Genomic DNA, 22,531 nt, shown 5'->3' with positions numbered 1-22,531 from the left:
TATTTATATCATTCAATAAGCAGCTATTCTTTAACCACATGCCCTCTCCACCCACAACCATCTCCAATTCAAATTAAGTGTCAAGTTGTGATCTTTATCAGCTACTGAAAATATTTCCATTTTTTGTAATTTTCCACTAGAAAGCTAGCAAGAGCTTTGATTTCTGAATTTTCCATTTTTCTTTTCTAAACATCTCCCCTATACAGCTTCAAAAGTGAAACCAAGTATATTTTATGTGAAAGTTTTTATGATAACATCTAATTATCATTCATATTTCACACTGAATGTGTTTTTGTTTTAATTTCTCAAGGCTTTCTTTGTTTACCAACATTAACTTGTCTCTAAAAGCAGGTAGTTTACAGCCTAGCAAAGAAAGCAAAAGAGTATATGTGTGCAATTAGCACATATGATATGCTTTAATTTCAGACATGGGGACTTAAATGATGCTTTTTAAAAAATTAACTAATTAATTTATTTTTAAATTTACATCCAAGCTAGCATATAGTGCAACAATGATTTCAGGAGTAGATTCCTTAATGCCGCTTACCCATTTAGTCCATCTCCTCTCCCACAACCTCTCCAGCAACCCTCTGTTTGTTCTCTATTTTTAAGAATCTCTTATGTCTTGTTCCCCTCCTGTTTTTATATTATTTTGCCTCCCTTCCCTTGTGTTCATCTGTCTTGTATCTTAAATTTCTCCTATAACTAAAGTCATATATTTTTTTCTCTAATTTCGCTTAGAATAATACCCTGTAGTTCCATCCACATAGTTGTAAATGGCAAGATTTCATTCTTTTTGATTGCTGAGTAATACTCCATTGTGTGTATATACCACATACATACCACATCTTCTTTATCCATTCATCCATCGATGGACATTTTGGCTCTTTTCATACTTTGGTTGTCAATAGCACTGCTATAAACATTGGGGTGCATGTGTCCCGTCTAAACAGCACACCTGTATCCTTTGAATAAAGTACCTAGTGGTGCAATTGCTTTGTCGTAGGGTAGTTCTATTTTTAATTTTTTGAGGAACCTCTATACTGTTTTCCAGAGTGGCTGCACCAATTTGCATTCTCACCAGCAGTGAAAAAGACATCCTCTTTCTCTGCATCCTCGCCAACATCTGTTGTTGCCTAAGTTGTTAATGTTAGCCATTCTGACAGGTGTGAGGTGGTATCTCATTGTAGTTTTGATTTGTATTTCCCTGATAATGAGTGATGTTGAATATTTTATCATGTGTCGGTTGACCATCTGGATGTCTTCCTTGGAGAAGTGTCTATTCATGTCTTTTGCCCATTTCTTCACTGGATTATTTGTTTTTGGGCTGTTGAGTTTGATAAGTTCATGATAGATTTTGTATACTAACCCTTTATCTTATATGTCATTTGCAAATATCTTCTCCCACTCCATTAGTTGCCTTTTACTTTTGCTGATTGTTTCCTTCACTGTGCAGAAGATTTTTATTTTTATGAGGTCCCAATAGTTCACTTTTGCTTTTGTTTCCCTTGCTTCCAGAGACGTATTGAGTAAAAAGTTGCTGTGGCCAAGGTCAAAGAGGTTTTTGCCTGCTTTCTCCTCCAGGATTTTGATGACTTCCTGTCTTGTGTTTAGGTCTTTCATCCATTTTGAGTTTATTTTTGTGTATGGTGTAAGAAAGTGATCCAGGTTAATTTTCCTGCATATTGCTGTCCAATTTTCCCAGCACTTTTTCTGAAGAGACTGTCTTTATTTCATTGGATATTCTTTCCTGCTTTGTCAAATGTTAGTTGGCCATACATTTGTGGGTCCATTTCCGGGTTCTCTATTCTGTTCCACTGATCTGAGTGTCTGGTTTTGCTCCAGTACCATATTGTCTTGATGAAAACAACTTTGTAATTACTTCAAGGTCATAAAAGCCATATACAAAAGACCCACCACTATTTTCATCCTCAATGGGGAAAAACTGAGAGCTTTCCCTCTAAGGTCAGGAACAAGACAGGGATGTCCTCTCTCACCACTCTGATTCAACATAGTATTGGAAATATTAGCCTCTGCAATCAGAAAACACAAAGAAATAAAAAGCATCCAAATCATCCAGGAGAAAGTCAAACTTTCACTCTTCACAGATGAAATGATACACTGTATGGAAAACCCAAAGATTCCACCAAAAACTGCTATAACTGATCCATGAATATAAAGTCTCAGGATATAAAATCAATGCACAGAAATCGGTTGCATTCCTATACACCAATAATGAAGCTACAGAAAGAGAAATCAAGGAATCGATCCCATTTACAATTGCACCAAAAAACATAAAATACCTAGGAATAAACCTTACCAAAGAGGTGAAAACTCTATACACTGAAAAGTATAGAAAAATTATGAAATCAATTGAAGAAGATACAAAAAAATGGAAAAATATTCCATGCTCCTGGATAGGAAGAACAAATATTGTTAAAATGTCGATACTACCCAAAGCAATCTACGTATTCAATGCAATTACTATCAAAATACCACCAGCATTCCCCACAGAGCTAGAATAAACAGTCCTAAAATTTATATGGAACCAGAAAAGGCTCCAAATACCAAAGAAATTTGAAAAAGAAAACCAAAGCAGGAGGCATCACAATCCCGGACTTCAAGCTGTATTACAAAGCTGTTATCATAAATGATTCCTATATTTAAGTTGTCAACCTCAGAGTCTCATTAGTCTAAATTTTACATTTAATTGATGAGGACTGTTCTGCCTTCTTAGAACTGGCACATATATTCTATGTTACATGATGTCCAGTGGGAAATACTGCTTTAGGATTCCTTTTCCTAGGTCTTAGTTCCAGCACGTTCATTAACTTATTATGTGATTTCAGACTAGTTTTCTAATATTTCTGTGCCCTGGGGTTTTTAAATATAAGAATTCAGAGATGTATTCCGCTCTACATGTCTTAGAGAAAGAGACATTGATGTGTGCTGAACAGAGCATAGGTTTTGGAATCATAAAGACCTGTATTCAAATCCTTCTCTCAGTCACTAACTAGCTTTGTGGCTTTAGGGAAGTTGGTATCACCAATCCTTATTTCTGTCATCTCCAAAATGATGATCTCACCAGATTGTGAGGACTAGGTAAGTAATGTGAAAAGTACCTAGCATAGTGGTCAGCATGAATCTCACTTTTCCTCCTCTTGTTTCTTCTCCACCTGCCTCTGTCCTAACTATAAAATGAAATTTTGAGCATTAAATTTTATATGTGACTATCATGTAGAAGGTGCTTAATAAATGTTCATTCTTTTGGATGTGCTATAAAGTAATTAAAGTTACTAAATAAGGAAGGGTGAATATTATTATTTTTACTTTTTTGATGTTTATTAATTTTTATAGAGAGAAAGAAATAGCATGAGCAAGGGAGGGGCACAGACAGAGGGAGACAGAGGATCCCAAGCAAGCTTCTTGCCATCAGCACAGAGCCGGATGTGAGGCTCAATCTCATGAACTGTGAGATCATGACCTGAGCCGAAATCAAGAGTTGAATGCTTGACTGAGCCACCCAGGTGCCCCATGGAGGGGTAAATATTGTAATAGTGGGAAGAAGAAGATAAATAATTAAAAGTTTAAAGGAAAACATTATAACTTAGTAAATTTAATAATTATTCTATTTAAAATAATAATTTCTCATTGTTTTGAGAGTGCTCATCTTCCCAAATGTCTAAAATATCCCCCAAATAAAGTCTCTGTTGGTAAGATGAGCCTGTTAAGTGAGCCCTATATTTTTGCAAAGATTTCATAAGATATGTAATATAGATTCATAACTAAAAAAATTTAAATTATCAAATTCATCACTTTGCTCAATATGTTTAATAATCAGAGCATTATCTGCTGCTAATTAGAATCGGGTGTACAATACACAGGGAAATAAGTATCTTTGGAAATAAGTATCTTAGGGGAATGTGTGTACCCTTATAAAAGGTTACCAGTTAATTTTAACAACTTCATATGTGCCTTTTTTTAAAATATGCTTCAAATGTGAAATGTACAATGCATGGGAATACTGAAGATGATGTTTTCTAAGGTCTTGAAAAGGCCATTTATAAGTTCATTGATTATGGTCCTATTACAATGAGTATTTGTATCACATCTTGCCTTGATTTAATTCACTATTAGTCATACATAAATATTAATGTGCTCCAATCTATATAGACCTTTTCTGATTTTCATACAATTTACTTTCTCTTTTTTTCAGCTTATTTTAGAATCAAATGGGTAAATACTTTTATTCTCTTATTGGATCATAAGAGTAGTTCTACTCCTCTGGGATTTTAAAAAGAGGTATAAGTATGTCTTAATAGTAAAAAAAAAAAGCTGATTTTATTATTTTTAACTAAATTTAAAAGTATGATGTGTAATTACATAGCATTTGCTATAATTCCAGATATGGAGGTACAGAAAAGTACAACTCACTTATGGTGAATAGTCATTTATATTCAACCATCTGAGCTGAAGTTACCAAAAGAGAATAAAAATAGCAATTTTTTGGCTCTTAATGAAAAATTATAAATAAAACCTAGTTCATGAAAGGACTTTAACTTTTTGATGTTCAGCCTAACAGTTCAGTTCAACAAACATTTACCCTGTGCAGTCTACCACAGTGCTGAAGAGCATGGGCTTTGCAATCAAATGACCTGGGTTTAGTTTCCCATATCACAGTTTATTCTCTGACTCTGAGAAAGTTATTCAACTGCTAATTGTCATAGTTTCTTCAACCTGTATAATTGAGCTCTCATACCTACTTTGCAAGAATATAGTGAGGATTCAACAGGAAAGTATGTATGTGTGCCTGGCTATAGACGGCACTCAATAAATGGTAACTGCTAATACAACTACGTGCCAGACTCTATACATTGGTTATGCAAAGGTAAATAAGACATTATCTGGTATTGAACTTATAGTAAACTATAAACAGAATATATATTAAGATACAACTATAATACATATGGCTTGACAAATAACATGTACCAATCAGCCACACTATTTAGCTCTCTATATTGTACATATTATAGCAAATATATACTATACAAGCAATGTTGAATGAGCTCTGTGTGTGCGTAAAAGTTGGAGAATATCTGAATTCTCAAAACCTAATATAAAATTCCTGGTGGGGCCTAAATTGTCTATGGTTTTACAATATAAAATATGCTAGTTATAAAATGCATTTTGTGAAAATTTATTATACCCTTAACATATGTAGAGTGGGATAAACATTTAAATAAAGCAAAGTTTTCTTTGCTCTAAAGTGACTAATTTAAAGATAAAATTGACATTTTGGAAAATAGATATTTTGTTGTTGTTGCTCATAAGCTTCACATGAAAAACTTCTAACGAAGCCAAAAGAGTATGCTTCAGCTATCTATAAGTTTGTTGGTCAATTTCTCTAGATTGCTTTATACTTAAAAGATGGAGCACTCCAGAATGCAGTGAAAATTAATAAAACCATAAGAACACGACATAATTTATCTTCATGCAAAGAGAACATTTATTTTAACAAAGGAAACATCAACACACAAAACAATGTTTTAATTATCATATTGATAGTTATGTAGTAATTTCTCAGAAGGGAAGAACTTTGGGGTGTGTCCTAGGCACTGATCATTCACCAATTAAAGGTACCTATATAGTAGATTTGTGGTAAATGAGTAAAAGATAGGTGTTTCCCACATCATCTACTCCCGTCCCTATATTCATCAGCTAATAGAGCTACAAGAGTATCATTAGAATGATGCCAAATTCTTCTGATGTCCGATTTACAAAATTCAGTTTTTCAATTAATTTAGCATTTTATTTAGAAGGAGTTCTCTGTCAACTAGCAATCCATACTTGTCAAATTCTGATCAGAGGTCACAATGATGACTCCCAAAGCTCAGCATCAGAAAAAGAGATTCATTTTTGTGCAGCATAATATTTATATATGGACTATATTTTGAACCATCCTTTAGTAATTCATTATTACTAGATAGTGTATCAGGTGTGGTCATAAGTAATGTAACTTCTTTTTTGGGGGGTGGTTTGTAAATGGCTTCTGAAGGCAATTGCAAAAGAAGAGTTAAATAATGCCTTCAACAATTCCAATATATGAATATGTAGTTCCCACAGCTACCATAATTAAAAGTCACTTTCTTTATGTACTCTGTGCATGGTTGAGAGGTTACAGAGATGAGGAAGTCTTGGCCCTGTTCTCAAGGATATCGTTGGCTAGTTGAGGAGACTAACAGGTCAATAGGCATTTATATTGCAGTATGGTGATGTGCTACTATAGACAAAAACACAGGTTCTGTAGGAGCCCTGAGGAGGAGCAGATAACCAAGTTAGGAAAGCCCATGTAAATTGGAATGAAAACATACAATTTTCATACAATTGAAAATTTAGATATTTTATATGTCATATTTTGGCATTTTCTTTAGTGGCAAAATCCTTAGCAAAACACTCCACATGAAAAAGAATTACATAATTGTTTTATCTCCTCTATTACAAGGAATTCATGTACCTAGGCTCAGAAAAAAGGTTGAGAAACTTTATTCGGCTTCTTTGTTTTGCTACTCTAGCTAAACTAACTGGCTTAGTATAAAATGAACAATGAATCCAAAAAGTAAGGTTACATTTCTAAATGGAACAGAAGTATTCATCAATATGAGTATAAATGTTTATTTTTCTACCATAAACTGTGTCAATAGTATATGTTTTAATGTGTTTCTGATTTTCCCATTTTCCTGGTAATGTGAATCATAGATTCACTTACCCCCAATCAACAGCCAAACATGCCGATCTGGACACTAGCACATCCAGATTATGTTTTCTTAGCATAGCTCATAATTTAATTTCTTTTTCCTCTCTATTTCTCTTCTTTGCACTTTCTTTTTTTTTTTTTTTTTTTAATTTTTTTTTTCAACGTTTATTTATTTTTGGGACAGAGAGAGACAGAGCATGAACGGGGGAGGGGCAGAGAGAGGGAGACACAGAATCGGAAACAGGCTCCAGGCTCTGAGCCATCAGCCCAGAGCCCGACGCGGGGCTCGAACTCACGGACCGCGAGATCGTGACCTGGCTGAAGTCGGACGCTTAACCGACTGCGCCACCCAGGCGCCCCTCTTCTTTGCACTTTCTATAAAATTACTGTTTTGTTGAACAGTGAATTGAGCAAGAGTGAGGAGGATGGGAATTAGGTCGTGTTCCAAACTGACAAAATTAGGCTGTGGAAATCAAAAGGTGTCCAGGGACAGTTACATTGGAGAAAGGGTTGAGGGGATATTCTTTCTCTCTGCCCTGGGCCAATAGGTCAAACTGAATTAATTCACCTGGCAACCTATTTAAAAAACACTGTATGTGTAAAATAGATTCACAGAGAAATAGTGTTACCTCTAAAGCACTCTATAGATAAGCACATGTTTCACATAGCAGACATTGACTCTAGAGAAGAGGAAAACCACAGTGATTTTCAATCATTAATAATGTCTTCAACTCATAAGTAAGCAGCATGAAGAAGTAATTTTTCCATTCTTGCCATCATGATCCACAAAACCATATATGTTTTGAAGCATAGATTCAATTTATTTTTTTTTTCAGTATCAGTAATTTTATTTTATTTTTTTTTTTAATTTATATATGAAATTTATTGTCATATTGGTTTCCATACAACACCCAGTGCTCATAGATTCAATTTAATTCAATACATATTTCTTGAAGACTTGCTAGGTACTATGAGCTTGAGTTGATGAGGCTGGGAGTATGAAACAGGGCTTTACTTCTCCTTGCAGCAGGTGGATATGGTCAAGTCTTACCTACACTATAGCTTGGATATGGGAAAGGCAGAGGAAAGAATAGTCACCCTCTATTATTTGTATCTTAAATATGCTTAAAATCACTGGGACACTTTCTTCAGGGGACTCGAGTGTGGGACAGTCTCTCCCTGGTTCACATGCTTTCTATACAGGTATTCCCTCTCTATACTGGAGTGCCTGTGATTCTTTACACCCCCCCCCAAGAGAATGGAGTCATTTCTTAAGTGCTAAACTTTCCATGCTCTGTAGCTTTTCTAGAAGGGTTAACCCTTACCGATCATTTAGAAACTGTTTTAGGTGTGTTTCCAATAATTCTATGTCATTCTAAGACCTAGAACAGTGACTTTGACCTTCTAACATTTGGCTTCAGAACCTCATCTCCTGGTAGGAAATATAAGGAGTTAAATTTGGTTTTAGCCACTCCTATTTTTCATTCATTGAGAGTCTTCTCTGCCAAAGAGTGTACTGTGAGTAGGAGTCAGTTTTCTCTATTAGTGAAAAGCTACCGGGGGGGGGGCGGCCGGGAATTAATAAAGTGGAAAGGCACTGTGAAATCTAACAGTATTTGTTCTTGTATTTATCTAAAGTGACTCAAAGTTGCTTTCTGGGGCAAAAGGAAGGGTATACAAAGGAGTTGGGAATCAGTACTTTTTTCTGTGCACCACAGTATTCTACAGAAAGCATGGTAAATTGTCTTTCTGCAGGTCTGTCCTGTTGTGGGCCATAGAGGAAGACATAGAGGAGAGAGTGCAGCTGTTTTTTCACATCCAGCTCTGGCTCATTTGGTAGATAAAAGGTATTCCTGGAATATACTGAATTGGGAGGAAAATCTGGGTTCTAATAGCCTCCCCAGTGCTACTGACTGACACTAACCCTGGGTAACTCATTTCCCTTCTCTGGCACTCAGTTTCATCATCTGTAAAAAGTAATAAGGTTTTACTTATTTACCATAATTCTGTGGCTTTCTTCATAGCCTTAGGCATTCAGCAGAGACAACATTAGAAGGAATTCTGGTGGCCAAGAGTTTATCACTCACATACACCCCCAACCCCTTGTTTTCAACAAGAGCAGTTCAACTTTTATCTTCTTTAACGTTTTCATCCTACATACAATTCCATTTGACCAAAGAGGTCTATATGTTTTTACAAAAATTATAAACCATTGTATCAGATAATTTCTAAGAAGTATGATTTTTTATTGCTTTAGGTATCCTGCTTCAAAAGGCCCTCATGCTACTGGATAATTCATAAAGCTAGCTAGGAGGATATAGCTGAGATAGAAAGTACTTAAAATCCCTGAAGGTCTAAAGGAAAATAATTTATTTTTCTTGCATGTATATTTGCTGTTGCTGAGTTAGGATATGACAAAAGTGGAAGGTGGACTGTTCCTCTGAGTGTAGATAGGTAGCTAGAGGGGTTCACTTGAATGAGGTGGGTGAAGCTAATAATAGTCCAAACCAGAAAGATGTAGGTTAAAGAGTAGATGCTCCTAAGGTGTCAATTACCAGTATCCTGTAGTTCTTCAGTGAACTAGGAAGGGACTCAGGTCTGGAATTTCTTCTGAGTGCAAAGTCTGTTCGAGTAAGTGAGGAACAAGCTTTGAAATCTTTTAATTTGTATAATTGTCATATGTGTTTAGATGGGACCAAGTGGGGAAGGAGAGACCAGTTCCAAAGAACTATCTAGGCAGGATGATGCCTAGGGGTCATAGAACTGAGAGGTGATCTGGGATATGGAGGGTGGGAAGCATACAGTGCTTCTCTATGAACCTATTCTCCCTAATCAAAATGTGATCATTGCTATGGACTAAATATTTGCATTCCCACAAAATTCATATATTGAAATCCTAACTCCCAATATGAGATATTAGGTGTTGGGACCTTGGAAGGTAATTAGGCCATGATGGTGGAGCCCTCATTAATGGCATTAGTGCTCTTATAAAATAAATTCCAGAGAGCTCTCTCACCCTCTTTCTGCCAATTTAGGATAAAATAAGAAGAAAAAAATCTACAGAATTCTCAGAAGGCTCTAACCAGAACCTAACCATACCTGCACCCTGATCTCAGACTTCCAATTTCCAGAAGTGTGACAAATTGGTTTATAAGCCACCCAGTCTATGGCACTTTGTTAAAACAGCCTGCACTGGCTAAGACAATCATCTTAAGGGACTTTGAGATCTAAAGAAACATACACATTGCTTTTATTTGATATTTTTACAATCAGAAACACACTTTAGAAATTTAACTTTACATTACTTTTATTGTAATTATTTCACTTAGTTTCCCCTTAATTTTGCTAAAGTTGCTTTTGAAAATATCATGCCTTAATTATATTCTAAAGGAAATTTATTTCTTTAGGAACATTCTTGGCAGGGCTGGCATCATGGTCATGTGACCTGTGCAGTTGCTTTGTTTACTACTCTGTTGATTTCTTGAAATTCTTAATAAGTTTGAACAACAGATCCTGCATTTTCATTTTGTACCAGGTCCCACAAATTATGTATTGTTGGTATCTATCTTAACCTAATTTCACTAAGTTATATGGTCCATGGGTGGTGGTAGGGAAGAGAGTGGACAGAAAGGGAGTATGATTTGTTGCAGACCCCAGACATCCATAGTTTGTCATCAAGCCTATCAGGTTGAACTGGTTAGAAACTGAGATGTCCCTGACTTTTGAGATTGGGAGGTGAAGTGTGAAGTTCTATGAGGTCTGGGTATAATCATTTCTGTGTTGCTACTTAGGTAATTCACATCCATCACATATGAATCATTTTTAAGGTGCTTCGTGTGAACTCTTTTGTAAACTTGGCTACAGAGACAAGACAGATAGAGTGCTGCATTAGTATTTATTGCTGCCATAGATAAGAAAAAAAGGGACCTGCTAATAGCTGCGTACCACTCTAAAACACTGTATACAGTACAGATTAATTAGTGAATGCTGGCACATGCCTTGGGTGCTCCCATAGGAGGGGCGTTGAGGCATTATTGAGATTACTTATTGTTACTGTTTATAGCATTCTCATGAAGCTGTCAGGATGAGTCCAAATATGATGGTTAACAATACAGAGCTGTAGGCATCATAGAGAAGAAATGTATCTCAAGCTTAGCAACCTGGAGGTAAGCTCCAATAAACATGACAGATTAAAAACCTATTTCACTTGGATATAATGGTACCAGTAGAGTTGTTAGTTACTGACCCGCAATCACTAGGATCCATACTCTGAGGGGTTCTTCATGAGAAATATTGGGCCTTCTTTTTTTTTCATATGATCTTCTTGGAATTAGCAACAGAGATGTGCTGGATATATGGGGGCAGGCTGTGGCTGTACGGTTTTAAGAAAAATTAGTTTGCTAGCCAATAACTGGAGCATTGCTGGTACCTTTTCTGAACAGGTAAAGAATCATCTCTCTCTTTTTGGTTTGTTAAAAAAAAAATCTGAAGAACTCATGCATACCCTAACTTCTCTTATGTTAGGGAAAGACCTTTAAGAAGAGTACATCAGACTAATAAGACTTATTTGTATTAGCCTTTGTCATTTGCATCTTACATCCCCTCATCTGGAAGTAGGCTATCCCATGTCTCATTTTCAAGCTAGTGCTTACATTTAAGCACAGTTGTATGTGGGTCTTTTACCAGCACATTCTCCTGGTACTCAGGGACTTATAGTGGTCCCTTGCAGTTCCTGAAATCAATTTTGTTCTGACATGGAGCCACTCATTTTGTAGCTTCTCCCTCCTATGGTCATTTAGAGTTATTGATTTGCACTGAAAGAAATGAAAATTGGAGCACATTTTTTTAATAGACTTCTTTCTAAAGACTGCCAGGAATATTGGCCTCTTTGCCAGTATGATGTAGACTTGTTTGACTTAGTGCCTCATTCTTGAGGTGTTTTCTGGCACTTGAGGGTACAAACTGAGGCATCTACTGTGCCCCATGGACACAACTGACTAACTACCTGTGTGGGTACAGCCAGTAACTATCCACATCAAAGGACATCACTCTTTTGCTTAAGATTTTATTCCCTCTGACCTGCTAAATATTGGGAAGGCCCATATTATGCCTTTCCTTTACCTCTATTGCTTTCCTTGACCAGAATGCTTTCCATTGTTCTTTCTACCTGTCTAAACCCAACCTTCATCACTCTCTCATGTGCCACCATCTTCATAAAGTCTTTTCTAAGTACTTCATGACAAATCTATCATCCTGCCCTTGAAATTCAGATGGTACTTAAGCTCTTTGCCATAATATTGTATAGTTAGCTATCCTATACATTAAATTTCCTTTTTATTTTTTACTGTTTTAGGTCTCTTTAGCCATATAGTTCCTACAGGGCATATACTTACTTATTTGTTATACTGCAGAGCACCTGCACCATTTAATAAATACATGATTGATTAAGTCGGTGGAAGAGTTAAATCAATGATGGCTTTATTTAGACCGCAAATATTTTATGAAAAGAGCAGCCTTCACACAAACTAGCTTGTTAGGTTAACCTAGGATACGAGGCTGGAAAATCTATTGGAGGGGAAAAAAAAGAAAGGAAGAGTACTTCAGGTGTTACTTAGAATAATCAACAAAGGGCACCTTTGGTTGAATGTCTGAATCTTGATTTTAGCTCAGGTCATGATTCCTGGGTCGTGGAATCTAGTCCCATGTCAGAGTTCTGCTCTGAGCACGGAGCCTGCTTAAGATTTTCTCTCTCTCCCTTTCCCTCTGCTCACTCCCCTCCTCTAAAAAAAAAAGAATAATTATCAAAAAAGAGATTATTCACATTTTAAGATAAGGAAAGCTAGGCATAAGGATGTTAACTGAGTTGCCTAAGAATTACATATCTAGTGACAGGACCAAAACTTCAACCCCAATGCTCTGACTAAATGCTATGCTCTTCCCAACTGTAAAACATGATATCCTGGCAACAGTGGGTAAACAAGAGTCCTTCTCTTTCTCTGTGTCTTTCTTAAAACATAGCACTCAGGGAAGTATGTGTGAGTATGGGAAAGGGGAGTAGGGGGAAAAGAATGGCTATCTACTCACTTCTTTGAATTTTGAGTGCCAGCTAATTGCAATATGTGAATCAAAACTTTAATGTTAATCTCTTTCATCTTCACCCTCATTCTTGTAACAATTCATCCCCTCCCCCATTTCACTCCACTTTGTATTCCATCTTCCTCCACCTCCCCCCCCATATCTAATTACAGTTTTGCAAGAAAAAATTACAGACTGCATACTGCTATAGTCACACCTGGAAGTTACATCGATTTTACTGAATCAAGCTCTGCCACTTTGTGTTGCATTCCCATAGCAACACCAGATAGAATGGAAGAAAGAAAAAAAAACTGAAAGTTCACCAACTACAGCTTCTAGATCTTGTGCATTTATAACTTTGCTCTTCCTCGACAAGTTTCTTATTTTCTTTTGTTTTTTAAAAATTTGTTTTTAATGTTTATTTATTTTTGAGACAATGCGAGAGACAGAGTGCAATCAGCGGAGGGGCAGACGGAGGGAGACACAGAATCTGAAGCGGGCTCCAGGCTCTGAGCTGTCAACCCAGACGCCGGGCTCAAACTCACAAACTGTGAGACCATGACCTGAGCAGAAGTTGGACACTTAACCAACTGAGCCACTCAGTTACCCCATAACTTTGTTTTTTAAAAGGAGACACAAATTAGAATGATACCACTTCATATTTTGATTACTTTGTATTTGGAAAATGCATAGAAGGGTATTGCTCTATAGTAACATAAATTAATGATTTTTGTTTGACAAGGGACAGAGGAGAAGGTGTAAAAAAAACTTGTAAAACATGTTGAGAACTCTAATCTCTCTGACCTACTATAATAATAATCAGAGGACCTCTGGCACATCTTTCTATGTACAGTGGCCCTGCATGTGCCTAAATGTAGGCTCAGTGTCACTTGTGCTCAAAAGAAAAAAATATTAAAAATAAAAATGAAAAGAAGCTGCCTAAGTAGGAAAAAAAAATGAACTAACATAGAATAGGAGCATTAAATGCCAGACTAAGGAACTTTGATTTTAGCCTTAAAGCAATTGAGAGCTATTACAAGTATGTCAGGAAGAGATTAAACAAAGTGTCTATTCTCTAATGACTAATTGATGTCTGAGTGAGAGCTAAACTCAAAGTCCTTTACTCCAATTCCTATGTATTGTGTTGCTTTGCTAGGTAGCAGCATTTGGGGTAGAAATATAAAAGTGCTATGGTTAAGATTGGGCTCTAGACTCAGATGTCTCTGTTCACATTTGAATTCCACCACCATGTAACTATAGGAACTTGGATCCCAATTTGCACATCTGTACAAGGGGAATAATAACAGTACTTATATCACTGGATTGTTTTAAAAGATTAAATGAGATAGTGTATAAAGATTTAGCACAATGTCTCTGGCACATAGTAAGTGCTTAATAAATGGTTGTTGCCAAAAAAGAAAAAAAGGAAGGGAAGAGAGGAGAAGAAAAAAGAAAACAACAAAGAAAAGCGAAGGGAAGAGAAAAGAAAAATTAAAAATTAAAAACAGCCAAAGATCAAATATTGCTGCCTTGGATTCAGATCAAATCTGGGGACATGAAGTAACCTGGATCCTGACTCCTTGCCTGATTTTTAATGTCTTGTTGGATCAAAAGTCGGAATTTTCAGCTTTGCTTCAGTTGCTGAGTTTCTTGTCTCCATCCACCCTGTGAAATTATGTCTGTTTTGCTACTATCTGCATCCTGATGCTAGAGGGTACTACTGTTACCATGACTTCGCCCCCCTCACCATGGGTAATATTTTTTCAAGCCTCCTTCCAGTCTCAGCTCAATCATTACCTCATCTGAAAATTCTTCCTTGACCCACTTATATAAAGTAGCAACCCCTACCCCTTTCAGAAATACTCAATCCCATTATTTTGTTTAATTTTTCCATAAAATATAGTATTAACTCAGATTACATAATATATATATTTATTTATTTATTGTGTGATCTTATCCACAGAAATGTAAGCTACTTAAGGGCAGAGGCCCTGTCTGTCTTATGTTCAGCACTTTTTCTCAAGCTCTCAGTACATTACCTGGACCAGAGTTGGTACTCAATAACTTTTTGCTGGAGGAAGGAAGGAAGGAAAGAAGGAAGGAAGGAAGGAAGGAAGGAAGGAAGGAAGGAAGGAAGGAATTTGGCAGGTGCTTATTGAACAGTTATTATGTACTTTAAGCCTGACTGCCTGTTTCAGAGGATAGACACAGCTGGCTTCTGGAGAGTTTAGCAACAGAAATGCCAGATTCTAAAAAGGTTGATATATGCTGTGTTTCTCATTTACTGTCACTGTAGCTTTCATAGCAGCAGTAGTTCAGGAACTGTTTCAAGCTACATGAGCAAAGATATTTTTTTAATTTAATTTAATTTAATTTAATTTAATTTTTATTTTTTAAAATTTACATCCAAATTAGTTAGCATATAGTGAAACAATGATTTCAGGAGTAGATTCCTTAATGTCCCATACCCATCCCCCCTCCCACAACCTCTCCAGTAACCCTCAGTTTGTTCTCCATATTTATGAGTCTCTTCTGTTTTGTCCCCCTCCCTGTTTTTATATGATTTTTGTTTCCCTTCCCTTATGTTCATCTGTTTTCTTTCTTAAAGTCTTCATATGAGTGAAGTCATATGATTTTTGTCTTTCTCTGACTGACTAATTTCACTTAGCATAATACCATCCCGTTCCATCCACATAGTTGCAAGTGGCAAGATTTCAGTCTTTGGTTGCCAAGAAATACTCCATTGTGTGTGTGTGTGTGTGTGTGTGTGTGTGTGTGTGTGTGTGTGTGTATATATATATATATATATATATATATATATATATATATACCACATTTTCTTTATCCATTCATCCATCGATGGACATTTGGGCTCTTTCCATACTTTGGCTATTGTTGATAGTGCTGCTATAAACATGGGGGTGCATGTGTCCCTTCAAAACTGCACACCTGTATCCTTTGGATAAATGCCTAGTAGCGCAATTGCTGGGTCGTAGGGTAGTTCTGTTTTTAGTTTTTTGAGGAACCTCCATACTGTTTTCCAGGGTGGCTGCACCAACTTTCATTGCCACCAACAATGCAAAAGAGATCCTCTTTCTCCGCATCCTCGCCAACATCTGTTGATGCCTGAGTTGTTAATGTTAGCCATTCTGACAGGTGTGAGGTGATATCTCATTGTGATTTTGATTTGTATTTCCCTGATGAGTGATGTTGAGCATTTTTTCATGTGTTGGTTGGCCATCTGGATGTCTTCCTTGGAGAAGTGTCTATTTATGTCTTTGGCCCATTTCTTCACTGGATTATTTGTTTTGTGGCTGTTGAGTTTGGTGAGTTCTTTATAAATTTTGGATACTAACCTTTTATCTGATATGTCATTTGCAAATATCTTCTCCCATTCTGTCGGTTGCCTTTTAGTTTTTCTGTTTCCTTTGCTGTGCAGAAGCTTTTTATTTTGATGAGGTCCCAGTAGTTCAGTTTTGCTTTTGTTTCCCTTGCCTCCAGAGACATGTTAGGTAAGAAGGTGCTGAAGCCAAGATCAAAGAGGTTTTTGCCTGCTTTCTCCTCGAGGATTTTGATGGCTTCCTGTCTCACATTTAGGTCTTTCATCCATTTTGCGTTTATTTTTGTGTATGGTACAAGAAAGTGGTCCAGGCTCATTCTTCTTCATGTCGCTGTCCAGTTTTCCCAATATGATTTGCTGAAAAGACTGTCTTTATTTCATTGGATATTCTTTCCTGCTTTGTCAAAGATTAGTTGGCCATACGTTTGTGGGTCCATTTCTGGGTTCTCTATTCTCTTCCATTGATCAGAGTGTCTGTTCTTGTGCCAGTACCATATTGTCTTGATGATTACAGCTTTGTAATATAGCTTGAAGTCTGGGATTGTGATGCCTCCTGCTTTGGTTTTCTTTTTCAAGATTGCTTTGGCTATTCGGGGTCTTTTCTGGTTTCATACAAATTTTGGGATTATTTGTTCTAGCTCTGTGAAGAATGCTGGTGTTACTTTGATAGGGATTAAATTTTATATGTAGATTGCTTTGGGTAGTATGACATTTTAACAATATTTGTTCTTCCTCTCCAGGAGCATGGAATCTTTTTCCGTTTTTTTTTTTTTTTTTGTGTGTGTGTCTTCTTCAATTTCTTTCATAAGCTTTCTATAGTTTTCAGTGTATAGATTTTTCATCTCTTTGGTTAGATTTATTCCTAGGTATTTTATGTTTTTTTTGTGCAACTGTAAATGGGATCGATTCCTTGATTTCTCTTTTTGTAGCTTCATTGTTGGTGTATAGGAATGCAACTGATTTCTGTGCATTGATTTTGTATCCTGAGACTTTGGGGAATTCATTAGTCAATTCTAGCAGTTTTTTGATAGAATATTTTGGGTTTTCCACATAGAGTATCATGTCATCTGCGAAGAGTGAAAGTTTGACCTCCTCTTGGCGGATTGGGATGCCTTTTATTTTTTTGTGTTGTCTGATTGCAGACGCTAAGACTTCCAATAGTATGTTGAATAACAGTGGCAAGAGTGGACATCCCTGTCTTGTTCCTGACCTTAGGGGGAAAGCTCTCAGTTCCAAAAAATAGAAATGGAAGGAAACCTTCCAAACTCTTTCTATGAAGCCAGCATTACCTTCATTCCAAACCCAGACAAAGACCCCAGTAAAAAGGAGAACTATAGACCAATTTCCCTGATGAACATGGATGCAGAAATCCTCAACAAGATATTAGCCAACTGGATCCAACGATACATTTAAAAAATTATTTACCATGACCAAGGGGGATTTATACCTGGGATGCAGGGCTGGTTCAATATCCACAAAACAATTAACGTGATTCATCACATCAATAAAAGAAAGGACAAGAACCATATGATCCTCTCAATAGATGCAGAGAAAACATTTGACAAAATAAATACAGCATCCTTTCTTGATAAAAACCCTCAAGAAAGTAGGGATAGAAGGATCATACCTTGAGATCATAAAAGTCATATATGGACAACACAATATTAATATCATCCTCAATGGGGATATTTTTAATGCACTCTACAGAAATTAAGGGTTTGGTTCAGCTTGCTTCAGAATGTTTCCAGCCACCTTGCTTTCTCCTAATTCACTGTTGGACCACGGAGTTCTAAAAACATTGACATGATAAAATCTGTCTCCTAATATAGGCCCCAAATGATTTTGAAGTTAAATAAATACACTTGGAAGCTGATATTTTGCCAAGATTTTTGCCATGTGCTAAAGGTAAAGACCATTAATACAGTGAGCCTAAGTAGACTTCTTCAGAGTGACTGGTATTTTAGGAATTTTTTTCTAGGCTTATCACCTTCTTCTCTATAAGGAGAAATGGAAAGTCTTAAGAGGAAGCCCTGGTAAGAAGAAAAATTTTCCCCAATTGCAGAGAATAGGAAATTCTAAATCAGCAGCTGCTCCTAATGAAAACCACCACCAAGGCCATTTAGTGCATAGTTTGTACCAGGAACCGTGCTAAATGCTTTATGTAAATCTCCTCTAAATAAGGGAAGGACACTTTAGGGTTGAGATTGAGAGAACTTCATTTTTGATATATGTCATTAGGACATTTACAAGGATAAGACACGTCAACATCCTAATTTAAGGATAATGGAAGGTGCTGTTTTAAAGATTTTAACTGTGCTTTTCTTACTGCTTCTCTCCACAATCCTGGGATAACATTACAATCTCCGCCTCCCAGCTTCATTATTCATTCACCTTCTGTGAAGGTGTGGTGTCTGGATCCACTATTTAGACACTGAGGCTGATGTTACAAGCTCTAACTACCAAATAGGGCATTTACTCTTACATTCTAGGAATGCTAGATAGCTGTTATCTCATTTTCTCTGTCTTCTAAAATGTTTATACAAATGCTGGGCCATTGGTCATTGTTAATAATTATCATTACTTGTCTGGGTTTCTTAATCCTGGAGAGGTACTAATGTTAACCAGTTCTCATCAGTACATGTGGCAGCCTAGCAGAATCAAAGCACGCACAGTCCTTGGGTGAACAGATATTGAACACTTTGCTGAATCTGGTGGTATATTGTTAGTGGTAGCCATGGTATTTCAGAAATGAGATCTAGATTTAACTGAGCTATGATAGACTTTTCCAGGTTTTAGTAGGTATATGTTGGGCTTTCTTTTTAAAAACTTATAAAAAGTATGTTTATATTATTTGATTAAGAAAAATTTCAATAGTCTTTATCGAGATAAAATTGGTATATAACATTATATAAGTTTCAGGTATATGGTATTATAATTTGATGTTTGTATACAGTACAAAGTGATCATCACCATGAGTCTACTTACCAACTATCACCATTCAATTCAGCCACTGCACCTATTTTGCTCGCCCTCCAATGCCTTCCCCCTGGTAACGACCAACCTATTCTCTGTATCTGTTTGTTTTTGTTTTGTTTTATATCTTTGTTTTGTTCTTTAGATTCTTCACATAAATGATATTATAAGGTATTTGTCCTCCTCCATCTGACTTATTTTACTTAGCATAATACCATCAAGGTTCATCCATGTTCTCATAAATGGCAAATTTTCTTTCTTTTTTTTATGCCTGAATAGTTTTCCATTATATGTATGTATGTATGTATGTATGTATGTGTGTGTGTGTGTGTATGTATACACACACACACACACCATATCTTCTTTATATGTTCATCCATAGACACTTAGGTTATTTCCATATCTTGACTATTGTGAATAATGTTGCAATAAACATAGGGGTAATATGGGTACATATACCTTTTTGGATTGGTGTTTTCATATTCTTTGGGAAAATATCCAGAAGTGCAATATATGTGTCATATATGGTAGTTATATTTTTAATTTTTGGGGAAATCTCCTTACTGGTTTCCATGGTGGCTGCACCAGTTTACATTCCCACCAACAGGGTTTCCTTTTCTCCACATCCTCTCTAACACTTGCTTTTTCTTGTCTTTTTTATAATAACCAATCTCACATGTGTAGGGTGGTATCTCATTGTGATTTTGGCTTGCATTCCCCTGATACTTTAGTGATGTTGAAGAACTTTTCATGTGACTGTTGGGCATATGCATGTCTTCTTTGGAAAAATCTCTATTAAGATCCTCTTCCCATTTTTAAATCAAGTTGTTTGTTTTTTTGTTGTTGTTGTTGAGTTGTATTTTTTTTTTATGTTTTGGATGTTAATCCCTTATCAAATATAGGTTTTGCAAATATCTTCCCACATTCAGCAGGTTGCCTTTTCATTTTGTTGATGGTTTCTTTCACTGTTCAGTATCTTTTTGTTTGGTGTCATCCCATTTGTTTATTTTTGCTTTTGTTTCCCTTACCTTGGCATCAGATCCACAAAAACATTGCTAAGAATGATTTCAAGGAGCTTACTGCCCTGTTTTCTCCTAGGAATTTTATGGTTTTAGGTCCTACATTCAAGTCTTTAATCTACTTCAAGTTAATTTTTGTGTATGGCATAAGATAGTAGTCTAGTATCATTCTTTTGATGTGGCTGTCCAGTTTTCCCAGCAGCATTTATTGAAGAGACTGTTTCCCCATTGTATATTCTTTCCTCTTTTGTTGTAAATTAATTGACTATATATGTGTGCGTTTATTTCTAGTAACTCTATTCTGTTTCAATGATATATGCATCTGTTTTTATGCTAATGCCATAATATTGTGATTACTATAGCTTTGTAGTATAGTTTGAAATCAGAGAGTACAAAACCCCAAGTTTTATTCTTCTTTCTCGAGATCTCTTTGGCTATTTAAGATCTTTTGTGGTTCTATAAAACCTTTAGGATTATTTTTTCTAGTTCTGTGGAAAATATCTTTGGGGTTTTCATAGGGATTGCATTGAACCTGTAGATTGCTTTGGGTAGTATGGACATTTTAACAATATTAATTCTTCCAGTCCATGAGCATGAAATATCTTTCCATTTATTTGTTCTATCTTCATTTTTGTGCCATCGGTGTCTTGTCATTTTCAGTATACAGGTCTTTCATCTTCTTAGTTAAATTTATTCCTGGTGAATTCTATCACACATTCAGAGAAGACTTATCGCCTATGCTTCTCACACTCTTCCAAAAACCTGAAGAGGAAAGAATACTTCCAAACTTATTTTATGAGGCCAACATTACCCTGATATCAAAACCAGACAGGAGCACTATGAAAAAATAAATAAATAAAATTATAGGCCAATACCCCTGATGAACATAGATGCCAAAATCCTCAACAAAATACTAGCAAACCAAATTCAACAATAAACTGTGATCAAGCAGGATTTATTCCAAAGATTCAAAGAAGGTTCAACATCTGCAAATTTATTCTTTTTGATGCAATTGTAAACATGGTTATTAATTTCTCTGGTAGCTTGTTATTAGTGTATAAAGATGAAACAGATTTTTGTATATTGATTTTATATCCTGCAAATTTACTGAATTCATTTATTCTCAGTTTTTTTTGGGGGGTGGAATCTTTAGGGGTTTATATATATGTAGTATCATGCCATCACAATATTATTTCTTCTCTTTATATTTGGATACATTTGTTTCTTTTTCTTGACTTACTGCTGTGGCTAGGACTTCCAATACTTTATTGAATGAAAGTGGCAAGAATAGGCATCCTTGTCTTATTTCTTATCTCAGAGGAAAAGCTTTGAGATTTTCACCATTGAATATGATGTTAGTGGTGGGTTTCTCATATAAGGCCTTTATTATGTTGAGGTACATTCCCTCTATATCCACTTTGTTGAGAGTTTTTATCATAAATGGATGTTGAGTTTTGTAAATTATTTTTCTGCATTTTATTGAGATGATCATATGATTTTTATCATTCATTCTGTTAATGCAGTATATCACATTGGTTTGCAGATGTTGAACCATCCTTGCATCTTTGGAATAAATCCTACCTGATCACAGTGTATCATCCTTTTAATGTATTGTTGAATTTGGTTTGCTAGTATTTTGTTAAGGATTTTGGCATCTATGTTCATCAGGGATATTGGCCTATAATTTTATTTTTTCATAGTGTTCCTGTCTGGTTTTGATATCAGGGTAATGTTGACCTCATAAAATAAGTTTGGAAGTATTCTTTCCTCTTCAGTTTTTTGGAAGAGTTTGAGAAACATAGGTAATAAATCTTCGAATGTTTGATAGAATTCACCAGTGAAACTATCTGGTCCTAGACTTTAGTTTTTTGGGAGGATTTTCATTACTGATTCAATATCCTTGCTAGTAATCAATCTATTCTGATTTTCTATTTCTTCTTGAGTCAGTCTTGGAAGATTGTATGCTTCTAGGAATTTATCCATTTCTTGTAGGTTGTCCAGTTTTTTGACCAATATTTTTTCAGAGTAGTCTTTTATGATCGTTTGTATTTCTGTGGTAATCAGTTGTAAGTTCTTTTATTCCTGTTTTTATTTATTTGAGCCCTCTCTCTCTTTTTTCTTGATGAGTCTAGATAGTTTTGTTAATTTTGTTTATCTTTTGGAAGAACCAGCTCTTAATTTCATTGATCTTTTCTATTACCTTTTTAGCTTCTATTTCATTTATTTCTGCTCTGTTATTTATTATTTCCTTTATTGTATTATGTTTGGGCTTCTTCTTTTTCTAGTTCTTTTACGTACAAAGTTAGATTATTTGAGATTTTTTCTAATTTCTTAACGTAAGCGTATGTAACTATAAACTTCCCTCTTAAA

At 35.8% G+C, this 22,531-nt stretch overlaps 1 long non-coding RNA gene across 1 annotated transcript in view; it reads left to right on the top strand.

Annotated features, from left to right (window-relative positions):
- LOC121024983 (uncharacterized) overlaps nt 1-22,531 on the top strand; it is a 710,013-nt gene that overhangs the window by 403,355 nt on the left and 284,127 nt on the right. The window lies entirely within an intron of this gene.

Source organism: Herpailurus yagouaroundi, unplaced genomic scaffold (assembly GCF_014898765.1).
Source record: "Herpailurus yagouaroundi ecotype Mexico unplaced genomic scaffold, PumYag 67416, whole genome shotgun sequence".
Classification (NCBI taxonomy): domain Eukaryota; kingdom Metazoa; phylum Chordata; class Mammalia; order Carnivora; family Felidae; genus Herpailurus; species Herpailurus yagouaroundi.
Note: the sequence above shows the minus strand (reverse complement) of the source record. Positions and strands in the feature narration are given on the sequence as shown.